The sequence below is a fragment of the Hyperolius riggenbachi genome, chromosome 1 (genome assembly GCF_040937935.1).
Source record: "Hyperolius riggenbachi isolate aHypRig1 chromosome 1, aHypRig1.pri, whole genome shotgun sequence".
Classification (NCBI taxonomy): Eukaryota; Metazoa; Chordata; class Amphibia; order Anura; family Hyperoliidae; genus Hyperolius; species Hyperolius riggenbachi.
Window position 1 is genome coordinate 498832848 of NC_090646.1, and position 25259 is coordinate 498858106.

Consider the following 25259-nt stretch of genomic DNA (forward strand, 5'->3'; position numbering starts at 1 on the left):
AGCGCCCAGAAGGATCTAGGAAGCCGGTGATCGCGCTGGTGCACAGCTCCTCCTGCCTCTCGCTGCACTGTGTCCGCGCGTCACCGGCTCCTAGCAGTGACGTGAAATCACATCCTTCTGCCTGGCGCCCCCCAATCAATCACTCTCATCGGCGCCCCGTTCAGCAGAACCGGCTGAACGGGGCAAGAAACGGCCCTGCTGATAAGGCTACAGATGATAAGGCTGCTATGACATTTTCATGTTCATTGTAAAAGCTGGAAAATGAAATAAACATTTGTAGTTTCAAAAATAGAATGCACCTCAGTATACGTAAGGATGCGCTAGACGAACGTCAATGGATAAGTGTACTTTTGGGGACTTATTTAGAAAGCTGGCAATCAGCCTGATTGCCGGGAGGGAATCATTATTTCTGCAGAGGTAACTGTACTTTTCTGCAAAAGTGACAATAAGCCTAAATGATCCCCACATTTATAACACATCACCACTTTTCAGCGATTGCTACTTTATTGTTATTTAATGGTGCATGACTGCCATATTTATAAAGTGGCAACCAGCTGATTGCCACTTTATGGATCACTAAAGGCCACAACAGAGAACAATAGTGTTTATCTCACGGCAAACATTTTGTTTCCTAGTTTGCCACATATAGCTACTTTAAAAAAAATGCAAAAAAAACCCCATATAGCAGCTGAACCACGGATAAGTCCAACCCTCAATGGGCAAAAGGTGTGACTCACCAATAACCCAACCCCCCAATGTCTCCCCACAGACCCCCATGCAGAGCATGCATTGGAGTTGTGTGCTGCAGTGGAGATTAGGGTACATGTTAAAAGCTTGCCTGTAACTATTGTTACCTCAACCTCTGCTCTGGCAGCATTTCTCATTTCACCCCTGAATCTTCGAACTCTGAAACCCACTGTCATGTGATCACAGTGATCTCTACAGTGGAATGCAGGGTGACAGGTAATCTCTCATTTAATCCTGAAACCCACTAGGAGCACTTTTCTGGGCGCTTTGTGATTTGAAAAGCTCTTGCTTATGTAATGCTGTGGGGTTAAACCCACTTGAGCAATGTGATTTTATAAAAATCCCCCATAGCATTGCATTAGCAAGAGCTTTTTCAAATCACTAGCGCTTAGAAAAGGCTGCTAGTGGGTTTGAGCCCTTAGACTCTCATCATGACTCTGCATAGGGAAGGAGAGAGGGAGGCACTCGGGGAGGGGAATGAGCCACCTTTCCATCATCAGGCACATGTAGGCATGTGCCTACAGTGCCTTATGGTAAATATGGGCCTGGCTGGAATTGAAATAGGGCAGGTCAGACTAGAAAAAGTGGAGAAAAAACAAATGCTATTAGACTGCCACTTGTTCATAAATACGCCCCATAGTGCTTGCCCTGCATTAAAATTTAAGTGGCCTTATTGCCACTAAATGCGTGCATCACTTATGTTGCCCGTTACACAAGCAGTGTAAGAGTTGCGTGTTCAAAGCAGGTTACACAATTTGTGTAGCTCGCTATGTAAATTGCATAAATCCTAGTAAATCTCATTTAATCTTTTTATTGTGTCGTGCGTGGCCACCTTTAGACAGAGCACTAAAACGTATTGATGTAATAGTTGAAAACATTGCTATTCACACTTACAGCCCATTCAAAGCATTCCTCGCTGACTTCAGACTGAAATGATAAGGTACTTCTTAATAGCCTTAAAGTGAACCTCCAGACTAAAAATCGACTCAGCAGCACTGAAAAGGACTGGTGTTTCTTTAACAGTTTCACAGCATCAGAACTTTGTTTCTCTTATACAAGCCTCATTTTTAGCTGCACAGAAGAAAACTGCCCGGGCAGTTTTCCCCTTATGCTGTGCAAAGCATGATGGGATTTCTGATGTTGTTGTTCTCGTTCTGCTGTTTTGGTGCCATTTTTTTTTTGTTACATTTGGAATTTGACATTTGAAGCCTAGCGTGTGCAGCTGGGAGGGGTGATCAGGACACAGGACAGTTGGAACTGTGTCTCATGCTCCCTGTCACCTCCTTTCAACCAAAAAGATGGCTGCCCCTATGACAAAGATGGCAGCCCCCATGAATCACAAACATTTGCCTGTTCTTTTAAAACAGGGTGGGTAAAAGATTATATTACCAATCTATTCTAATTAACATAAGTAATGGAACTTAATAACAGTATGTTTGCTTAGGCTGAAGTTCCCATTTAAAGAGGAACTGTAGCCAAGGATTGAACTTCATCCTAATCTGTAACCGATACCCCTTTTACCATGTGAAATCTTGACCTTTTCTCAAATAGATCATCAGGGGGGGGGGGGGGGGGGGCTCTGTATGGCTGATACTGTGGCTGATACTGTCATTCTGCTGTTTTGGTGCCATTTTTTTTTGTTACATTTTGAATTTGACATTTGAAGCCTAGCGTGTGCAGCTGGGAGGGGTGATCAGGACACAGGACAGTTGGAACTGTGTCTCATGCTCCCTGTCACCTCCTTTCAACCAAAAAGATGGCTGCCCCCATGACAAAGATGGCAGCCCCCATGAATCACAAACATTTGCCTGTTCTTTTAAAACAGGGTGGGTAAAAGATTATATTACCAATCTATTCTAATTAACATAAGTAATGGAACTTAATAACAGTATGTTTGCTTAGGCTGAAGTTCCCATTTAAAGAGGAACTGAAGCCAAGGATTGAACTTCATCCTAATCTGTAACCGATACCCCTTTTACCATGTGAAATCTTGACCTTTTCTCAAATAGATCATCGGGGGGGGGGGGGGGCTCTGTATGGCTGATACTGTGGTGAAACCCCTCCCACAGTGTGATGTCAGAACCTAGGTCCTGACATCCCACTGTGGGAGCCTCATTGCATTGTGAAAAATAACTGCTGTTTCCAACTGCCAAGCAACCAGTATCTTCCTCTGTGCCTATACACAGTATATCTATAAAAAATAACCTTTGAACTTATGGCATTATATGGGTTATGTGTTATATGGATTATAAATAATAGCACTTGGTGCTGTCTGTTTTTTTCATATCTGCCATTTGTAAAGATGATGACATGTAGGCTGAATGTGGATCAAAGAATGTGAACTAATTAAATGGCGAATATCAATCATTTCTTCATTTCTCTTCTATTTTTTTACTTTAACTCACTTTGCAATGTATTGATTTATTTTTTTCCCTTTTTGCTCAAGTTCCTCTTTCAATCAATAAATGACTTGTGTGACATTGATACGTGTTACGGCAAAGTTCTTGATATAGGTGGAATTATCAATTTAGTCTTCAGCTGCTAGCAAATTAAACAGCATAATGAACAATATATGTTTATCTTTCTTGAGTAGACATGATGTGACTTGTCAACAGTTTAAACACACATTATATGGAATGTAGTACGTCGTCCGGTTAATCGTAGATGACATTTACCATTGTGTTTGGCAGGTAGTACCGTCCTTAATCTGAATCTGACAATCATTTGTTCGGTGGACAGTGAGGTTCTTGCTGCTTAATTACATGGTGGAAGAATCTATAAAATTCACATTTGGTTTTGCCTTTTACATATTAAAAATATATGCTCTCGAGCCCCTAGCTTTGCTAGGTATGAACATGCTTCTGTGGTTAGAGTGGTTAACAGAGGAATGCAAATGGAAGATGGAGACTAATGCTATTGAGAGCTTCCGCCAGATTAACATCGACCCTGCTGTGCGCTAGAAGAAAGATTGCTCTATAATGTGGATGGTAAATAAATAGGAAACCAGTCCTTCCAGTTTTAGTGGGCAGAGAGGGGTGGGTTTGAGGATGTGGAAACTCAAAGCAGACATAAAAAGTGAAACAAACTGGCTTCTGGAAAAAAAAGTGAGAGGGCCAGAGTAGAATAGAAGCAATGGTAGAAGATGAGTGCAGTTGAGGACAAGGAAATCATGAGGAAGGCATAAAAACTTCATCTTAAACTATAATCCTTTTGGTGAAGCGTAATGCAGACATACTTATTACTTTGCAGTTTGCTGATGCTAGAACTGTAGTGAAAAATGCAATATAAAGAAGGGAGCAAACAGTGGTGTAACTACAATTCATGGGCCCCCCAGCAGAACTTTGATGGTCCTCCTGAATGTTCCCAACCCTTCCCTTGCCTCCCCTTGCTGCCCTTCATCGCCTTGGGGCCCATCTCACAAGGGTTATAAAACGTGTGGCTATCATGATCTTCACACCCATAACAAGTGTAGCCACAAAGGTGGTCTTCTCGCCTCTGTAAGACCACGAAAAATGTGAATTGTTAAAGTTATATAAAACACAGCATAATGTCATGATCGCTGCTGCAGCAGGTATTGCTGGAAGTAGTAGTGCTGCAGCTCAGGTAGTTCTGATCTCTTTCCATGCAAGCTGCATAGCTTTGTCTGCCTTTCCCTGCTGTCAGCTTGTGACTGATTATCATTCACCTGTGTGGGAATCTGCATGTCTGCTCCCATTGGATGACCTCAGTATAAAGATCTGCTTCCTGCAGGACTCCTCGGGTTTTCATAGCTTCAGTTTAAGCCTGTCTTGCTGTCGCTTCAGCCCCCGATCGTGTTTCTTGTTCTAAAGATACTTTGCTGGTCTTTGCATCATATATTGGTTCATTGCCAATATATATGCATACCAGCACGTTTATTATTTTCCTTGTATTCGTGTTACGTTGATACATCAGTGTCGCTGATGTATACGTACACGAACTGTTTATATCCTGTGTGCAGTTAGTCAGCTTTCCAGCACGTTTTGGTAGTTTGCGCGTACCGTGATCACCCGTGCTGAGGTAGTTACCCTGCTCCTGGTTCTGTTTGTTGATTGCGTTCATCTCTGCGAAGAGATAACGAATCCTTCTGAATCCTGTTCTGTTACCGTTTGTGGATTGCGTTCATCTCTGCGAAGAGATAACGAATCCTTCTGAATCCTGTTATGTTACCATTTGTGGATTGCGTTCATCTCTGCGAAGAGATAGCGAATCCTTCTGAGTCCTGTTCCCTGTATTGCTCCAGTCTAAGTCAGTGTTCCTGCTTATGTCATATATCGGTTCATTGCCGATATATACATATGTTAGTCAGACGTTACAAATAGTTTCATTGATAGCTATAATTGTAATACGCTAGGAAAACATACTTATTGTATTTTTGTCTGTGTTACGTTCATCTATCTTGATCCTGCTATTTCCTGACTATCCTGTCCTGTCTTTGAGAGGCACGCCATCGCTGCAAACGCATTGGCTGCCTCATTCCAGTCTGTCTTGTTGTGGACGCTTGCTGTCACTAAGTAGCGGCTAGCTAGCAAGCGCTCATTCTGTCTACCTGTCCTGATCTCCTCAGTTCTGGTTTATGCGCTCAGCGCTACCTTGCGCTGAGACGTTCTCGCAAAAGTATTGTTTGTGGCTGTTGGATCTGCACCGGCTCTGTGCGCCACAATCTCCTTTTGGAGTCAGTCCTCCCCTCCACTATACTAGGGATAGCCTGTTTCCTTGTGCTAGTGTGTGTACCTCCTCCACGTCAGCTCATGCATTGCATGCTGACTGTGGAGAATACACCACCAAGCCTTACATTATTGTAACACCTCTATAATGCTTGAACTGCAAAGAAATCCTCCAGACACCAATTAAGTTCTTTTTAAGAAATATTTGTATTAAATCATATGGATAAAAAAAGTTTAGTGACAAAACACATTCATAAACTTCTTCTTAGCAGATGAGTATAGGTAGGCCTCTGTATACATCCGCCTGCTAGGATCAGGGCTAGTTCAGGAAACATATATGTGATACAGTTTATTTGCATGAACTTGCCAGAATTTTCCTCACACAGCGCTCCGCTAGCTGACAGTTCTTCACCACTGTCTTTTTAAAGTGGACCTGAATTCTTGCACAGGACAGAAGGAAACTTAGAGAAATGTCTGGCGGTTACCTAGCAACATCCAGGATAGGACAGAATATGTGAAATTGATGATTGTAAATGATCACTTAACATATAAGAAGCACCGCTCTCTCCACTGTATTTTGTCTGACAGCTGTTGTCACACAATCTCTTCAGACACTGCACTGCAGTCTTCACTGCTTTTCTTTAATCCTGTCACTTGTTTCTCTGTCTCACTCTTGTATGCTTTGCTGTCCTGCTGTCTCTGTGTCACTGTAATGTCTCTGCTGGTTTCTGTTATCTCTCTCTGTTACAGGTACATTTTAATATCCTTGTCTTTCATTCTTATTGCTTACTGTTTCTCTTCTGGCTTATCTCTCCAGTATTGTTGCTCTTCACCGGCCTGTAGTTGTGAATGATCTCTCTCCTCTCATGTAATGTCTCTGCAGCTCTCTCTCTTCCTTATTTTAGTTTTCAGTAGTGCTCACTTGTCTGTGGCTCTGCCTTGCTCAGACTGTCTCACCAATAGCTGGTCTCTTCTTGTCTCTCTCCTATATCTCCTCACAAATCAAGCTTATATCTTGCTACCTCATCAGCTCAGTCTCCACGGCTACTTGACTCCTCCCCCTCACTAGCCTACAACTGCCAAAAACCTGTTACTTCCACCCTGCACATGCCCACCTTCTCTCTCCTCTTTCCTGCTCATGGGCTCCCCCTGGCGGCACCTGCAGATTCCCCTTATAGCAGCCCTCCCCACAAAAAGTTAATGCATATTTAACCCTTGGTGTGTGTGTCCGTTGCAATGACACGCACACAGGGTTACATTCACCCCCTTTTTTTAAATTGTAGTCCCTACAATTTTTCTTTTAACTAAAGCACAATGTCAACATATGTTCCAAACTGTTCAGGAAGCGGTGAAGGTAAATTATTTTTCCATTTTGACTCGTGGTCTAGTTCTGTTTATGTAGAACATCTTTGCTATTCCTTCTCTGAATTCCCAAACTCTTTGTCTTGAGCTTCCTTGACGCTTGTAAGTTGTAGGATTTCTGGTGAATGTAGAGTCCTTTTATAGCGCTTGATCCGTTGAGGTTGGGGCATCAGCTGCCAATATGATTCCAACTGCTTTCTTCGAGAAGGCTCCATTTTCCATTGTATCAATCCATCTTCAGTCTTCTCTGAAAGTTGTTTAGGATCAGCCATCTGAGTAGAGTACTGGTTTACTACAGGCTTGTTTTTTCTGCAGAAGTCCAAATAATTTCCTTCTTGCTCATTATTTCCATCTTTCATTGATCTTTTACTATCAAAGAATGTACTGTACAATTTAGGAGGAAGTGAACCCTGGACATGTTTCAATCTAGAATCCTGTTCCAACGTTGATGATATAGAACATCTTAGCTCTTCTTTCTCTGATATATCAAAACTCCTAGGTTCTTCTCTCAGTGTTGCAACCTTGATAGGTGGATGTCTAATTGTCGAAGCTCTACAATGATATGGTACACTGGGACACCTCCAGGAGGACTGATGTTCTTCTTCTTGTTGGTCATTGGACTTTCCACCATGGGAGCAATTACTTCGACTTCCATACGACTGAAACTGTTTGCATACTGTAGCATATCCACTGCATTGAATTTTAGTACCATCAGGTCCAGTCACATTAGCGGCCTGTTTTCCTTTTCTTCCTTCCACAACATCAAACTGGACAATTGCTCCACTCCTCACACTAAACAGAATTTTCCATGGGTTGTTCTTTTTAATAGCAGTCCAGTGTACAAACAAATCTTCCTTAGTGTCCTTCCGGGTTATAAATCCATAACCTCGTTTCATATTAAACCAACTTACAGTACCCAAGACCTTACTGGCCAAGATATTCTTTTCCATTTTCCATAGATTTTTCTTCCATCTTCTTCTGACTTGTTTTAATGGTTTGGCCATCTGACACCCCACAAAAGTTCCTAAATGATTAACATGGGCCTGCTGGATGTCTTCTGCAGTTCGACACTTACGTACAGGATACCTATCTATGGTTATGTCATTTGGAGATATGCTTCGTGACAGACTCAATTGCTGCTTTAACACAGAAACTTCTTCACTCATAGTTTTCACAATTTCTTTAATTTCTTCTCTTTCCTCTGGAGTTTGTCTACATTTTTGTGATGGCCCGAGTCCTAGACAGTTGTTTTTAAGGTGAACCAGTTCCTCCTTTATTTCTTGTATGGACACTCTTAACTCTTTTAGCTCTTTCTCTGTTTGTTCACTCGTATCTTCTTTAGGGAGGTAGGTATTGCTAGATCCAGCCATCTCTCGATGGAGAAAAGACATTTGAAATGGTTCTTCCTCTTGCCCATATTTGATAGCCAAATTCTGCAGCTTAAGGAAATCAAGATCAGGTTTTGTTTCCAATCTTTGCTTCAGGGCTTGACGGACGAAATTGCTTTTGATTCCTAAAACAAATTGATCTCGCAACCAAGTAGTATCATCTGCAGGGTTATTAACTCCATCCACTTCCTCTCTCTTGTGCAGAGCTCCCATCAATTCCTTCAGTGCATTAGCATATTGTGGTAATGTTTCATTTTCTTTTTGATTGCGCTCCAGAAACCTCTTTCTTAATACGTGCGTGTCAGACGGATCACCATACACTTCTTCTAACACCAAAATAATGTCCTCCAGCGGAACAGGAGCTCTCAGATTTGCATTTATCACTGTTCTACGAGCATCTCCTTCTAGGGCAGTTGTCGCTACCTCCATCTGCAGCTCTATGGGCACTTTATAAGCCAGCACAGCACTCTGGATTCTTTCACTCCACTCTCTTAGGATCACATTATAACCATTAAACTTTGGTAAGTACACAGCTAGCATTCCCATGGCAGTCATTGTTAGTGCAGAGGGTACAGCCATGGCCCTTTCTCCAGCTGCTGAAGTGGAAGACTCTGACAGGGGTGAAACCTCCGCTGCATGAGCGTCCATCCTGCCGACTGTACGCCAAATGTAACACCTCTATAATGCTTGAACTGCAAAGAAATCCTCCAGACACCAATTAAGTTCTTTTTAAGAAATATTTGTATTAAATCATATGGATAAAAAAAGTTTAGTGACAAAACACATTCATAAACTTCTTCTTAGCAGATGAGTATAGGTAGGCCTCTGTATACATCCGCCTGCTAGGATCAGGGCTAGTTCAGGAAACATATATGTGATACAGTTTATTTGCATGAACTTGCCAGAATTTTCCTCACACAGCGCTCCGCTAGCTGACAGTTCTTCACCACTGTCTTTTTAAAGTGGACCTGAATTCTTGCACAGGACAGAAGGAAACTTAGAGAAATGTCTGGCGGTTACCTAGCAACATCCAGGATAGGACAGAATATGTGAAATTGATGATTGTAAATGATCACTTAACATATAAGAAGCACCGCTCTCTCCACTGTATTTTGTCTGACAGCTGTTGTCACACAATCTCTTCAGACACTGCACTGCAGTCTTCACTGCTTTTCTTTAATCCTGTCACTTGTTTCTCTGTCTCACTCTTGTATGCTTTGCTGTCCTGCTGTCTCTGTGTCACTGTAATGTCTCTGCTGGTTTCTGTTATCTCTCTCTGTTACAGGTACATTTTAATATCCTTGTCTTTCATTCTTATTGCTTACTGTTTCTCTTCTGGCTTATCTCTCCAGTATTGTTGCTCTTCACCGGCCTGTAGTTGTGAATGATCTCTCTCCTCTCATGTAATGTCTCTGCAGCTCTCTCTCTTCCTTATTTTAGTTTTCAGTAGTGCTCACTAGTGTTGGGCGAACAGTGTTCGCCACTGTTCGGGTTCTGCAGAACATCACCCTGTTCGGGTGATGTTCGAGTTCGGCCGAACACCTGGTGGTGTTCGGCCAAACTGTTCGGGGTTCGCCGAACTACTGAATGCATGGCCGAACAGGGCCCCTGTTCGGCCGAACAGGGCCCTGTTCGGCCGAATACTGCCCCCCATGGGGTCGCAGGCATAAGGGGGGAGCATGCCCCGATCGCGGGGGGGTCGGAAATTCCCCCCACCCCCTCCGCTAGCGCTCCCCCCTCTGCCCGCTTCCCCATACAAAAAGTTTGAAACAAGTTCAATAGTACCTGGGCTGGTGGCACTGGCTGGCAGTGGAGTGAGGAGGAGGAGGAGTCCGAGTAGCAGAGTGACGTTGAGGCCGGGCAGCGGGCGGTTCAGCGCTAGTACCCTTGTGGTACTTCCGCCCTTTCTCTGACCTCACGTCCTCTGCATACGAGGGTACGCATCACGCGTACCCTCGTATGCGTCATCACGCAGAGGACGTGAGGTCAGAGAAAGGGCGGAAGTACCACAAGGGTACTAGCGCTGAACCGCTCGCTGCCCGGCCTCAACGTCACTACTGCTAATATTTAACCCTTGGTGTGTGTGTCCGTTGCAATGACACGCACACAGGGTTACATTATGAAAACCCCATTACCAATCCCCATTGTGGGGGGGATTCCCAGAAAGTATGATACTGTTAATTATGGTTCCTGTTCCTTTAAGAAATTTGAAGAACTTAACTCTGAAACAGAAAATGAGTTTTTCTCTGAATGTGCCAGGTTCCTGGCCAATCCCGATCTCCAAGCGACTCCTGTTTCAACCTGGGCACTCCAATTAAGTTATATTTTGTTTAAAGGGGAATTATTTCAGTGGGCATTTGATGTTCTCAATCATTCCGATTTGAAAGAGAGACCGCTGGAATTTCTAGCGTTTGTGATCCATAACTGGTTGCGCATAGATCCATTGCCTTTTCCTCTAAATGAACTCCTGGCAGCAGGCCAATCAGCTTCCCCTTCAATTGTTTGCAAAAATGATCAGCAAGCAGAGAGTGTTCCTGATAATTTTCCTGCAGCTTTGAATAAATCACCAAAGGCAGCAGGGTCTAAGGCCAAACGCAAACGTTATAAGAAACGTGTCCGATCTGCAGAGTCGTTATCCTTAGCGACTGAGACCTATAATGAGATTCTGCCATTAACAGATAATGAAATGCAATTGTCTTTCAGGGGAGTTAAATGGACTTATGAAACTACTAATGAACTTTCCTCCCTGGCTAGGGAAAATAAAGATTTTTGTTTAAAAGAATTATCTGAGTATGATTATGAGGAGATATTACAGAGTATTGAACAAATCAACTTATTTGTGAACCAAGGGAAGTTTGCATACACTACAGTTCAACACTTGCTACAGGTATTGGAGATTCTTAAGAATAAGGAATCTGCCAATCACCTGCTAATTAACCCTATACATGTGCCTGCCACAATCATATCTGCCAACTGTGATCAGCCTAAATGTTTCGCTGTTAAGTATGCATGGGATCCTCCATTCGAGAGGGGAGAGATGGAAGCCCTGGTCTGTGAATGGAAGAATGATTCAAGTTCATTTTGTCAATTTTACAGTGCAAAAAGTGAAATGGTATTGAATGCATGCATTAAGTCAGCCTATAACCTAATAGAGACTGGTGTGTGTAGGTATGACTGTGTGGCTCCTTTGATTGATGTGTGGGAACTGATTTTGGATGATTTTTATGTGACTCCGAATTTGCAAATATGGCGTTCTGACCCGCCTGCTTCAGCACCTTTCGCTGATTCAGCAGGTGATTCGGAGCTCTTTTTGTGTGAAATTGAAGTTCCTGCAATTCCACCCTGTACCATGGATAACTCAGTGTTACTTCCCAGTAAAACAGAAGCCACTGATACTTTCTTAACCTTGCCCTGCACAAATTTCTCAGCAGAGAATCCAGAGGTCCTGCTGACTTCCGAGTCCAGTCTAGCCAGTACTCATGAGTCTTTGTTCAGTGAAACAGACACCAGAAAAATCTTGCCTGCCTCTGCAAACACTTCTGCAGAAATTACCTGTGTTAATAAAGTTCAACTCCTGTCTGATCCAGCAGATGCCAATAGATGCACTACATCAGTTTCCGAGTCCCAGCAATCCTGTCTAGAAACCTCAGAACCCCAGCATCTGAATTTTCCAATTTTACAAATGAATGGTGATTCAGATGCGCAAACATTGTGTCTTGATCTTCCTGTTTCTACACCTCGCTCTAGTTTCGTGAATAGCTCAGAGCATCTGCTATGTGAACCTGAAATCGCAGAATTATTACCTTGTTCAGAAAATGTTCCAGTAAATTTGCCCTGTATCGTGAATAGCTCAGAGCATCTGCTATGTGAACCTGAAATCGCAGAATTATTACCTTGTTCAGAAAATGTTCCATTAAATTTGCCCTGTACCATGAATTGTGCAGTAGATCTCTCCAATGAAACTCAGGTCACAGAATCATTATGCTGTCCAGCAGGTGCTTCCATGGTTTTGCCCTGCAATATGGACTGTTCAGTGATCCTGTCCAGTGAAGCTGTGGTCGCAGAGTCTTATGCTTCACCCAGTACTTTGGATACTTCAAACCCTCTAGCAGAGGAGTCTGAGGCACTGCTTACCTCAGTTGGTGTTGCAGTAATATTCACTTGTCTAGCAGCTGTTTTGGAATTACAGTCTGCTCTAATAAAACTTGATGAATTTCTGCCCAGCAAAGCAGAAGCCATTGAAATATTGTCCTCGTCAGCAAGTGTGTTAGATACCTTGCCCTGTACACAGTCTGATTTAACCAATGTTGTTGAGTCCCTCTCCAGTGTTGTAACAGCCGAGGAACTCCAGCCCTGTCCTCTAAATGTTTCAGAAGTCTTGCCCTGTAACATGGATAATTCTGATTCTCTGGTCAAAATAATAGAAATCTCAGAATTTCAGTCCGGTCTGATGAGTGTTCCTGAAACCCAGCCCTGTATCCTGAAAGATTCTGGTTCTCTGGCCGCTGTGGCAGAGGTTCCAGAGTCCCCTTCCTGTCCAGGGAATTCCTCAGTTTTGCCTAGTCCAGTGGGGGCTGCTGCAATACTGACTTGTTCTGCAGCGCCTCATGAGCTCCAATCCAGTGTATTAGATGAGTCTCTGTCCAGTCCAGAGGTAGTTGTGGAGTCCCTATCTGGTTCAGTGCATACATCAGAAGATTTGTCCTGTCTTGTTAGTGCCCCTGAATCTGATTTGTTACTGACTTTGCTGGAATCAGCGACATCTAAGTATGATCCTGCATTCTCGTGTAAAAGTCCAGTAGTTGCGAAGTCTAGTCATGATGATTTTTTTTTGGCCAGTCCTGGTTTTGGTCCTGTCTTGGCTGACCCTGAGGCTCACAGTTCCTTGACATGCCCAGAGGTTTCTCTTGTGCCAGTGTGCCCAGATGTTCTTTGTGTGCCAGAATGCCCAAGTGTGTCTAAGGTGTTAGCGTGCTCTGATGCTTCCTTAGTGGGAACATGTTCTGATGTTGCCAGTCTGCCTGCATGCCCAGAGATGGTTCTGGTCCCTGAAAGCCCTGATCTTGATGTTTGTCCTTGTGGCCCTGACTCGGGAATTGCCCTAGGTTCCATAGGGGTTCTTGATAGTTCTCCATGTGAGCCTAAGGGGCATTCTGACCTATGGGGATCTCTTTGGAGCTTCAAGGTGTTCTGGGAGGTCTCTGAGAAAACTTGTCCTGGTGCCTTGGACTGGTTCAACAGTGGGTTTTGTGTTGGTAAAGACAGTCCCGGTGGACATTGCAAAGGCTTTGGCGTTTTTGAACGGTTCCTGGAAGGCGGTGGGTATCGCTCAGGGAGTTTCGGAGGGCTTTCTTCTGGAAATCATGGTTCTGATGGGTGTCACACTGGGGCTTGTAGTACTGATGGGCATGGTTCTGTAGGTTCTGGTTCTGATGGGTCCAGTCTTGTGGGTTCTGATTCTGGAATTCGGTCTTGCCGGGCTGTCCCGGTCATCATGAATTATCAGTCAGACTGTTTTGTTGGGAATTTCAGTTTTGAAAAGCGTCTGGAATCCGCTTTTAAGGGCGGGGGTACTGTCATGATCGCTGCTGCAGCAGGTATTGCTGGAAGTAGTAGTGCTGCAGCTCAGGTAGTTCTGATCTCTTTCCATGCAAGCTGCATAGCTTTGTCTGCCTTTCCCTGCTGTCAGCTTGTGACTGATTATCATTCACCTGTGTGGGAATCTGCATGTCTGCTCCCATTGGATGACCTCAGTATAAAGATCTGCTTCCTGCAGGACTCCTCGGGTTTTCATAGCTTCAGTTTAAGCCTGTCTTGCTGTCGCTTCAGCCCCCGATCGTGTTTCTTGTTCTAAAGATACTTTGCTGGTCTTTGCATCATATATTGGTTCATTGCCAATATATATGCATACCAGCACGTTTATTATTTTCCTTGTATTCGTGTTACGTTGATACATCAGTGTCGCTGATGTATACGTACACGAACTGTTTATATCCTGTGTGCAGTTAGTCAGCTTTCCAGCACGTTTTGGTAGTTTGCGCGTACCGTGATCACCCGTGCTGAGGTAGTTACCCTGCTCCTGGTTCTGTTTGTGGATTGCGTTCATCTCTGCGAAGAGATAACGAATCCTTCTGAATCCTGTTCTGTTACCGTTTGTGGATTGCGTTCATCTCTGCGAAGAGATAACGAATCCTTCTGAATCCTGTTCTGTTACCATTTGTGGATTGCGTTCATCTCTGCGAAGAGATAGCGAATCCTTCTGAGTCCTGTTCCCTGTATTGCTCCAGTCTAAGTCAGTGTTCCTGCTTATGTCATATATCGGTTCATTGCCGATATATACATATGTTAGTCAGACGTTACAAATAGTTTCATTGATAGCTATTATTGTAATACGCTAGGAAAACATACTTATTGTATTTTTGTCTGTGTTACGTTCATCTATCTTGATCCTGCTATTTCCTGACTATCCTGTCCTGTCTTTGAGAGGCACGCCATCGCTGCAAACGCATTGGCTGCCTCATTCCAGTCTGTCTTGTTGTGGACGCTTGCTGTCACTAAGTAGCGGCTAGCTAGCAAGCGTTCATTCTGTCTACCTGTCCTGATCTCCTCAGTTCTGGTTTATGCGCTCAGCGCTACCTTGCGCTGAGACGTTCTCGCGAAAGTATTGTTTGTGGCTGTCGGATCTGCACCGGCTCTGTGCGCCACAATCTCCTTTTGGAGTCAGTCCTCCCCTCCACTATACTAGGGATAGCCTGTTTCCTTGTGCTAGTGTGTGTACCTCCTCCACGTCAGCTCATGCATTGCATGCTGACTGTGGAGAATACACCACCAAGCCTTACACATAATAAAGGAAATTAAAAAATGATGTGGCAGGCCCAGTGACGGCTAAGTAAGAGAGTTCCCCGGGAATCCGTAGAGACATCCAAAGGTGGCAATGTAACTGGTGTCATTGCACTCAGGACGTGCTACTATGGAATTTGTAATTGTGGAGATAAATTACATTTATTTTAACAAGCTGAAAGACTTTGAACAGTTTTTATCTCAAATCGTAGGTCACTCTCAGCAAACAATCTAACTGGTGATCCATTGCAGGCCATTCTAGCCTGTTGCAGGAACCCTGAATGGTTGCTTCATGACAACAAATCTTTCTCATACACACATCCTATACACCTATACACACATCCTATACTCTCCTGACGTGGCCAAAAGATAGATCCCTTTCTCAGGGACGGATCTAGGGGGGGGGGGGGGTGCAAGCGGGTCTCTTGCCCCAGGCGCAGTTTGTTGAATTATTAAAAAGGCGGCAAAATTTGGATGGGGAATGGCAGTTTAGGCGCCAAAACCTGACCTTGCCCCAGGCGCAACTTGGGGCAACTTGGTCTAGATCCGTCCCTGCCCTTTCTGACTGACATCTGATCAATGAGGGCTCTATCATTGCCACACATTACACATCATGAAATCTATTAAAACCAATTACCACAGAATTTCCCAGATGCCCTCCCTCCTAATGCTGTTCCCAGGGTCCTATGTAGAGTATTAGCGCAGAAAAGCGCTCTGAGACTCACCTCTCCAGTCGACGCACAGCCTCCTCTGTGCTGCCGTCACCTCCCAGGGCTCATAGTGACTCTCAACATGTACGCACTCACATGCACCTCCAGCTCACAGGGTCACTACGTCACTGGAAGATGATGGCAGCACACAGAAAGGAGCGTACAATCTAGAAAGGTGAGTTTCAGGGTGCTTTGCTGCACTAATACTCTGCATAGGGCCCGGGAAGCAGCATTAGCAGGAGGGACACTTCATTAGCTCTAGGCCTACCCCCCACCCCAGATCGACCAGCAACAAAGTCCTGTCTGATTAGTAATGTTGGTCGATTTCTGATAGAATTCGATTGAAATTATGATCTGGTGGCATGTTGGGGTAACAATCTTTGGCAAATTCATTCACAGTGATCGAATCTGCCAAGGAATGTCTCATAGTGTATGGCCACCTTTGCTTTGCTGGTCGCCACTAATGAGTAGTACCCATTCAGTAGATGTATTGTGGTGCCATGCCATACTTGGAATCAAGTTAAGGGACAACATGCCTTTTACATTTGTGCTGAGCACTGTATGTGCAATACAACTTTTGCAAGGATACTTTTTTTTTTGTAGGAAGGGTTATTACAGAAAAGATTTATAGGGCATTTCTATACACTGAGATCTATAACAGAATGCTAGTAAAAAAAAGTCACAAATCCTTGACAGCTGTGTTTCCTGTCACAAGTTGCATAACCAAATGTTAACATGGTGTAAGATGGCAGATGAAAAGCACTTGGCCCACCTACACTGTTCACACATACCCTGTGTCTTTTTAGTGTCTCATTACTAACTGCTATGCAACACATAGCCCTATTCCATACACACTTACTTGACAGTTCACAGTTTACAGGAGTGCAGGCTGAAGCTGTCACGTACATATCAGAGCATTAGATCTTAGGGTGGAATTATATAATTACTATGACAAGTGGTAAATATTGTATTGCTGCTTTTTGTATGACTTCATTGTGAGCCAACAGACTTAGAAAAATCTAGATTGTACTAAATATGTGCCCCCCGCCAACACACACACACACACACACTTATCTGTTATTGCAATGACCCTCTTGAAAATACAATTTCTGAAATTGAAAACATAATTTATGACAGAGAGTTTTTATAGCATTTAAGAAGATTTTTTTAACATCCCCTAGCTTGTTTTGGGCAGAGCCCAGATAACAGAAAAAAATTTAACAAAAAGGTATGCATATTATTTTTTCAGTATTTTTTTTTTTTAGTTGGTGTGTCTTTAACCCTCTTTATAATTAAGGAAGAGATCTGAAACACACCCCTCATACAGGCAGTCCCTACTTACAAACAGGTTCAGTCCTGGGAGGTTGTTTGAAGGTTGAATCTGTTTGTAAATGAAATCCTGTGTTAAATATCTCTCAGACAACTCTGGATTTAGACATATAGTATAAACCATGTTTTTCTTAATGTGCTTTTTAAAGTGTTTTAAATGACTTATAACAGTTTATACAATGCTGCAACATTTCACAACAAAAATATGTAATAAAACACGCACGCACGCACGCACGCACGCACGCACGCACGCACGCACGCACGCACACACACACACACACACACACACACACACACACACACACACACACACACACACACACACACACACACACACACATTGTACATAAAGACAACTTTGTTTGAATCTCTGAAATAGTGTAATCGAGTCATTCTGCCAGTATTTGCTTTGTTGAGGGCAGTAATTAAACTTTAGCACCTCATATTTGTCACATGTAATCTCACAAACTTTTGGTCAACCCCTCATATCCCACAAAGTCACATTTGTTGTCTTTGGCCCAATCCACACTCTTCCAGTATGTGTAAGTTTACAAGCACCGCACAATAACTTGAGCACAAGATATTGCTGACAGTAGAATATCGGTAAATGTCAATAGATTCTGCAGTCACCTGTTATTGATAGAATATTGGTCTCTCTTATCCTTTCTTATCCTATCTTCATAATATCCTCCCTCGTACCTATGCCTAACACTAACCTACACCCTACCTATGCCTAACACTAATACCGCCACTATTCACCGCCGCTAATCGGACTCACCACCATTACCCGAAGTTCGACTACACAATAGCCAAACTCCACTGCTGTTATGCCCACAGTAGTGTTGGGCGAACAGTGTTCGCCACTGTTCGGGTTCTGCAGAACATCACCCTGTTCGGGTGATGTTCGAGTTCGGCCGAACACCTGATGGTGTTCGGCCAAACCGTTCTGCCACATGGCCGAACTAAGAGCGCATGGCCGAACGTTCGGCTAGCGCTGTGATTGGCCGAACGGGTCACATGGTTCGGACCCGAACGCGCTCTGATTGGCCGAACTGTCACGTGGTTCGGGTAAATAAATACCCGAACCACGTCATATCTCCGCCATTTGTCTGTGGGTTTAGCTTTGGGTAGGCAGGCAGGGTAGTTCGCGCTCCAGCCATGCTAGCCAGGGTCCCCCCAGTCATTGTGTCGCTGCTGGGAATAGTAGTACACCGCTTGCTCAGCCACACTATATAGCATTGTGTTTACTGCCACTCTGTGTACCTCACTCAGCCACACTATATAGCATTCTGTTTACTGCCACTCTGTGTCTGCTGGGAATAGTAGTACACCGCTCGCTCAGCCACACTATATAGCATTCTGTTTACTGCCACTCTGTGTACCTCGCTCAGCCACACTATATAGCATTCTGTTTACTGCCACTCTGTGTCTGCTGGGAATAGTAGTACACCGCTCGCTCAGCCACACTATACACTACACGTATCCGCCTCTCCACAGAAGATGCAGACCGTCTGACTCAAATTAAAATGAATCAATCCTGGATTGGAAACGACTATGCAACACTCCCGGACCCCAACCAAGTAACATGAACAATGACCATCTGTGATGGGTTAGCGTTGCCGGTCCCTGTTTATGGAACCTCTCATCTTTATTACATTTATGACTGCATGGCGGTAAAAAGCATGCTATCCGCACGCTTCTTGTCCTCATGCAAGGCCTGGGTTGTTGTGTCTCAAAGCGTGGCCTTCTCCTCCTGCGCCTCCTTCTGTTCCATCATGTCTACTGCTGCTGGGTTAGCGTTGCCGGTCCCTGTTTATGGAACCTCTCATCTTTATTACATTTATGACTGCATGGCGGTAAAAAGCATGCTATCCGCACGCTTCTTGTCCTCCTGCAAGGCCTGGGTTGTTGTGTCTCAAAGCGTGGCCTTCTCCTCCTGCGCCTCCTTCTGTTCCATCACGTCTGCTGCTGCTGGGTTAGCGTTGCCGGTCCCTGTTTATGGAACCTCTCATCTTTATTACATTTATGACTGCATGGCGGTAAAAAGCATGCTATCCGCATGCTTCTTGTCCTCATGCAAGGCCTGGGTTGTTGTGTCTCAAAGCGTGGCCTTCTCCTCCTGCGCCTCCTCCTGTTACATCACGTGTGCTGCTGCTGGGTTAGCGTTTCCGGTCCCTTTTTATGGAACCTCTTATCTTTATTACATTTATGACTGCATGGCGGTACAAAGCATGCTATCCGCACGCTTCTTGTCCTCATGCAAGGCCTGGGTTGTTGTGTCTCAAAAAGCGTGGTCTTCTCCTCCTGCGCCTCCTCCTGTGCTATCACTTGTGCTGCTGCTGGTGCTGCTGGGTTAGCGTTACCGGTCCTTTTTCCTGGAACCTCTTCTCTGTATTACATTTATGACTGCATGGCGACAAAAAGCATGTTACCGGTGCAAAGAAACATGACATTTTCCACATTTAAAAGACAGTTTTTCCTTTTAAACTTTACAATAAATTTTCTCAAAAACTATAAGCTCTTTTTTAAATATTTTTTTTCCTCTTGTACCCACTCCCAAGGTGCACATACCCTGCAAATTTGGGGTATGTAGCATGTAAGGAAGCTTTACAAAGCACGAAAGTTCGGGTCCCAATTGACTTCCATTATGTTCGGAGTTCGGCGCGAACACCCGAACATCGCGGCGATGTTCGGCGAACGTTCGCGAACCCGAACATCTAGGTGTTTGCCCAACACTAGCCCACAGTCACCTCCACTAGCTTGTGTCACTGCCACTACTAAGAGTTTGGCAAACAGTACTTAATCACTGGCGCTCCAGCCACTAACTACCACTGCTACCTGGATTTTGGCTACACAGTAGCTGAACTCTACTGCCGCTACTGATGTAGTCACAGCTGCTATCCGGAGTTCGGCTACATAGTAGCGGATCTCTGGCATTGAGACCACTAACCACCACAAGCCAGAGTTTGTACTATAGCTGAACTATAGCTAAAGTTATAGCTGAACTCTGGCACCAAAATGACTTACTGTAACTACAAAATACAAAAATAAACTATGTTGGTGATCAATTTCTGGGCAGCAAATTGTGCTCAAATTACCTGTTTCATCTCAGTACTCCTCTGATCATGAGCTAACAGAAACATCTACAGCTGTATACCACATAATTAAAGAGACCAAGTTGTTGAACCAATGTAGTAGTAGGTCTAGAGTGGCACACCTTACTTTTGCTCAAGTGGGTGCATAACCTGGGTGTCAAGTCACACCCGCACAGTAACAGAAAGGTCCAAGGAAAGTTTAGCAATTTCACCATTTAGCAATGCTGATTGCTGAAGTGTTTTATTCTTCTCGGCGTAAATCAACACAATAATTGACAATTGTTTCGAGGCCATGGAGGGTCCCCTTTATCGTATAGTGCAGATAGTGTCTGCACTATCTGATGAAGGGGACCCTCCACGGCCTTGAAATAATTGTCAATTAAATTGTTGAAGTTGTTGAATCACGTTGCTGAAAAATTTGGCTAGGACTGGAGATAAATAGAAATTCTCTGAAATCATGTAGGTTACTCTGCCAGTTAGATATAATGGGATTGAATAGGCAGCACTTGAGGTTTGACATGTTAATAATTCTACTCAAAGCAATGCCCATATATATGTTATTTCATGTGGTATGGTTAGCAGTTGAGGTTCTGTAAAAGAGAATGTCACATTTTGACCCTGGGGTTCACCAAGAGCACTTTTGAATGGCCACTGTTCAGATTTTATAATGGAACCCATGCCTAACTATTTACAGATCATTTATGCAGCGTATGTGTGTGTTCATTTTGAAGCTATTTATTAAGTTGTAAATCATCAAAGAAGTTGGACTGCTTAAATGTATTTTAAAGAAAGTTTATGTGACACTCATAAAGATAAGTCTTAAATCTAATTTCTTAGAGCTCCAAACAGGCTTGGACCAGTTCTTGTATAACCATCTGCAAGTCCTATACTCTCTCAGGCAAATATGTATTCTTTATGAACTTCTTTGTTTTCAAGACAACTTTCACTGAAGTCGTAAGAGAAAAAGATATTAACAGTTTGTGCTTAACATAGCATTCCAGCTCTATCAGGGTTCCAGTACAACAACAACCATGTTGTAGGCAGCTATAGACTAGGTGAGTATGTATAAACTAGGCATTATTTTAAGAACACTGCCTCCGGAAATGACCGCAAGAGCTGTAGTCTATAATGCTTGTAACTGCTGTGGTATACAGACGTGATAATTAGGACATGTTTCATTTCGGCACCCGATATGACAATATACGGTTCATGGTGTATTGAACATGAGATTTACAGTTTTGTAATAAACAAAGAGGTTGTACAGTGTTATAGAGCAGGCAACAGGGAGAGAGTAGTGGTAGAACCTGAATATGATTTCCTTGCAGCACTGACTGTGATCCTGCACTTCAATCACATTCAGCTGATGCCACTTAAGTCAATACTCTCCGGAGCCAATGTTTACTCGGGCGCTGCCAATCTAAAGGCGCAGAGGTTATGGGCAAAAGTTGGACAGGGGCAGAGGAGGTCTGATACAGTAAGCCAACCCCCACCAACCTTAGCTGCTCGGTTCCAGCGATAGCCGAATCTCTCCACCCTTAGCCACTTGCTTCTGCTGATGGGCAGAGATCAGCTACTTATAGCCAAGCTACTGCTCTAAGCTGCTCACTTCTGGGACATAATGAGGTCTGATAGCTGAATCCCGTTGGCCACTAGCTTCTGCTAATGGGTGGAGATTGTGACTGGGGAATGGAATCTCTAGAAAAATTCTGTCCCCCAGATGCTCACTTACGCCAATGGATGGAGGTAGGTTAGTGACAGCAGAAATCTGCTGCTCACTGTAACAGGTACACTACAGGACATACTTTTTATTTGGTTCCACTGGCATACACTATGGTCTCTCACTACACCCTAGTCTGATAGCCTCAGCTACAGGGAGAAAGGAGGTCCAATACAGACAGGCCAAATCCCACTGTCAAATGCCTAAAAATTTTGCTAGTGAAAGTCGAGCCCCACCGTTTTTAGCTGGGGAATTTATGCAAATTCTGGAAACTCCTCCTGGTGGCTAGTGGCTACCTTCAACCAGCTAAATAGATAAAATGGGTTATTTTTGAGTACTTACCGATCTATTCTAAAGTGGTAAAAAAGTGAGAAGACCATGCACACTAGTGGCTTAAGAATAGACTAAGGGGTTCCGCTCGTGTGGACACTTGCAGAGCAGTGGCAGTGATACTTTACCTGTCTGTGTCCAGCAGCAGGACAGGATTTCATTGATCTATTCTGTGCAGCACCATGTTGTACAGCCTGCACTCGGTTAAAGGTGGTTAAATATTTAATGGGACTTTTTGCACAATTTAAATTTTTAATATGTATTTTTTTTCTTTTTTTTTTAGCATTACAGCATAGGGGTGCATGCCAAGGACTGGGCTCTATATGTGTGCACTGCCACACCGGTCCTGTAGTGTTGGAAAATGATTTATTTGCATATCCACAAACTGTATACACTATGGTCTCAATTCACTAATGGCAGTTCAGTCAGTAAAATACTGCATTTGTTATTTTACACTTTTTTTCCCCAAATTGACTAAGATTTCCCACATGTGGTAGAAGTTAGGTAATATACCAAAAACGTGCTTCAAATCACTAAGCCTTATTTGGTAAGTCTCACCAGCTGTGGAGCAGGTCAGATGGGAAACTGTGATGCACGGCTCGAGTCATTTAGATGGCTTGATAGATAATTTCCACCGCGTCCGATCGCTCGCCCAATCGTTTCGCTGCTTGATCCTGCATTGAGGACCATGGAAAAAGATAAGAAAAACGAGCGGAAGATAAGAGAATCACCTGCAGAATCGAGCGGGGAATCGATCGAGCGGAAGAATTGAGCGGCAAAATTGAGCCGTGTATGCCCAGCATTAGTCTTCCCACAAGGGCTGTGTGGCTCTCCCTATTGGCTGTCTGGCTCCCCCTATTGGCTGGCTGTCTGCTACATCTGTCAATGTTACCACATGGAGAGTGTGAGTTATCAGCTGGTCAGAGCTGGAGGTAAATACCAAACGCTTTTGTTTGATTTGCCGAATGCTTCAATCTTTTAATTGCATTGAAATGTCTTGACATTTCTTGAGGTATTTAACGCACACGTTGGTAATTCACCCCACAAGTCTATAATTTTACTTTTCAGTGCGGTAATAGGTTTAGTGAATTGACATTTGGCAAGGTCCTCGTTAAAATCAGCTGTTTTCTGCATTAATGAATGTGGTAATGCTTAGTGAATTGAATCCTATATGTTAATTGCGGTGATGAGACTGTACCTTGCCATATCTAATAATGTCCATAGGGGGAACGGAGAGAAGGTGTCATTGCTCATGTGTGCCTAGGGCCACAGGCTCCATCATCGTTTTTCTATGGGGACCTATGCATTTTAAACTGGACTTCCATAAGGGACACTGTGTGTACTATATAAACAAGATCATTTCCCAATACAGCCATAAACAACTGAATTGCGAGACAACTGCCTGATATCTTTAGGCAACTTTCCCTTGGAGTGCACAGTACACACCATGTCTGGCACTAAAAGAAAAAGACAGAGAAACAAAAAACAATGATTCTATCCTCAACACTGTTTTGACCTCCTTTCCTTGGCCATTCTTATCTTATTGAAATCCGTTTTATTTTGAATGAATATGTTCTATGACCTAGGGGCACAGATGAAAAACATTCATGATCATCGTTTCCCTTCACCCACTTAAAAGAGGCTTAAATTTTCCTATCATAAGAAGATGTGCTCATAGCAGGAGCTGTATCCAATTGGCAGCTGTCATAAGGCTGAAGGAGCCCCCCGCTGATAAAAAGCACTTTATCCACGAGGGGTAGTGCCAAGGGAAATAATTGTGTGTATATGGATGGCTGAACAAGCCAAGTACAGCAATCCCATTTCATTTCAGGCGTTCCATCCCTGCCCTGTTGCTCTAGGCAACCAGCTTGAGTGGGGATATTGTTTCTAACATTAAAAACTGATTACAGCTTACTTCTCTGCCACAGAGTTTCTTAGAGAGGATTAGGAGGGAGCGCAGATCTAGCTTAGGCACTGTGTTAACAAAGCCTCAAAGGCACCTGCAGATTTCCCTATTCGTGAAGTGATTAACTTATTTAGTAATGCCGGAGAAATATGAGCAGTCAGGAAGAGCTACTACTTATTAAGTGCTAGAACAACTGGTGCTCTGAGAACAGATTCTTTCTTTATTTTGTTATGAGCGCTCCAAACGAGCTCCCTGGCTTCAAGTCACTGCTCGAGGAAAAGAGAAAGTGCAGCACTCAATAATTTCTCACGTTTCATTAACCTGAGCTTCTACGGCAAGCCGGGCAAGCGCCTCCAGGTTACTGCTATTTACGAAGAGGGTGGATGGAAGGGTCATACCTCAGATGGAGAGCGGCATGCTTAGATTTATTTAAGGGATCAATGAAAACAATTTTGTATTGATCTCAACCACGCTACTAGATAAAAGAAACATTGCTCTCTTTTATTCTGATATACTGACTCAATTAATTTTAGCTTCATGCTTTATTTGCACGGCTGTAGGCACCAGATGGATCTTCCGTTGTTTGCTGTGCCCCACTCAGTGCCATTTCCAAACCCATTTTGTTTTGGCTGCTCGTTTGCATAAGAAGTGGTAAAAGATGTAGTTGAAACAGGCATGTGACAGCGAGAGCGGGCTGATGGCCAGCCTGGCAGATGGGACCAAGAACCTACAGCTATCTTGTGAATACTGAATAAAGGGCAGGAAGCTAGAAGAGTCTCTCCAAAATGTTGGTGGATTAACCCTTAGAGAAAACACAACTGCTTAAAGTGAAAATCCTTTTTTTGTTTAAAACAAACATTGTTTCAGAAGTTCTTTTTATAAAGCTAAAGTTATTAAGGGTTACAATTTCTCTTAAAGTAGTAAAGTATTGTACCGTGTTAGCCATCTGTAAAAGCAAGATGTTTTGAATCAGGTTGATACCATTTATTGTCTAACTTAAAGGACTTACGAGCTCAAATAAAAAAAAAAAGGTCTGTATCTGCATGAATTTTGAAGGCACGGAGGACGCCATCCGCGCCCTCCGTGCAGTTCCGCCATGTCCCCGCTGCTTAATCTCCCCCCCCCCCCCCCCCGGCCGGATCCCGACCCC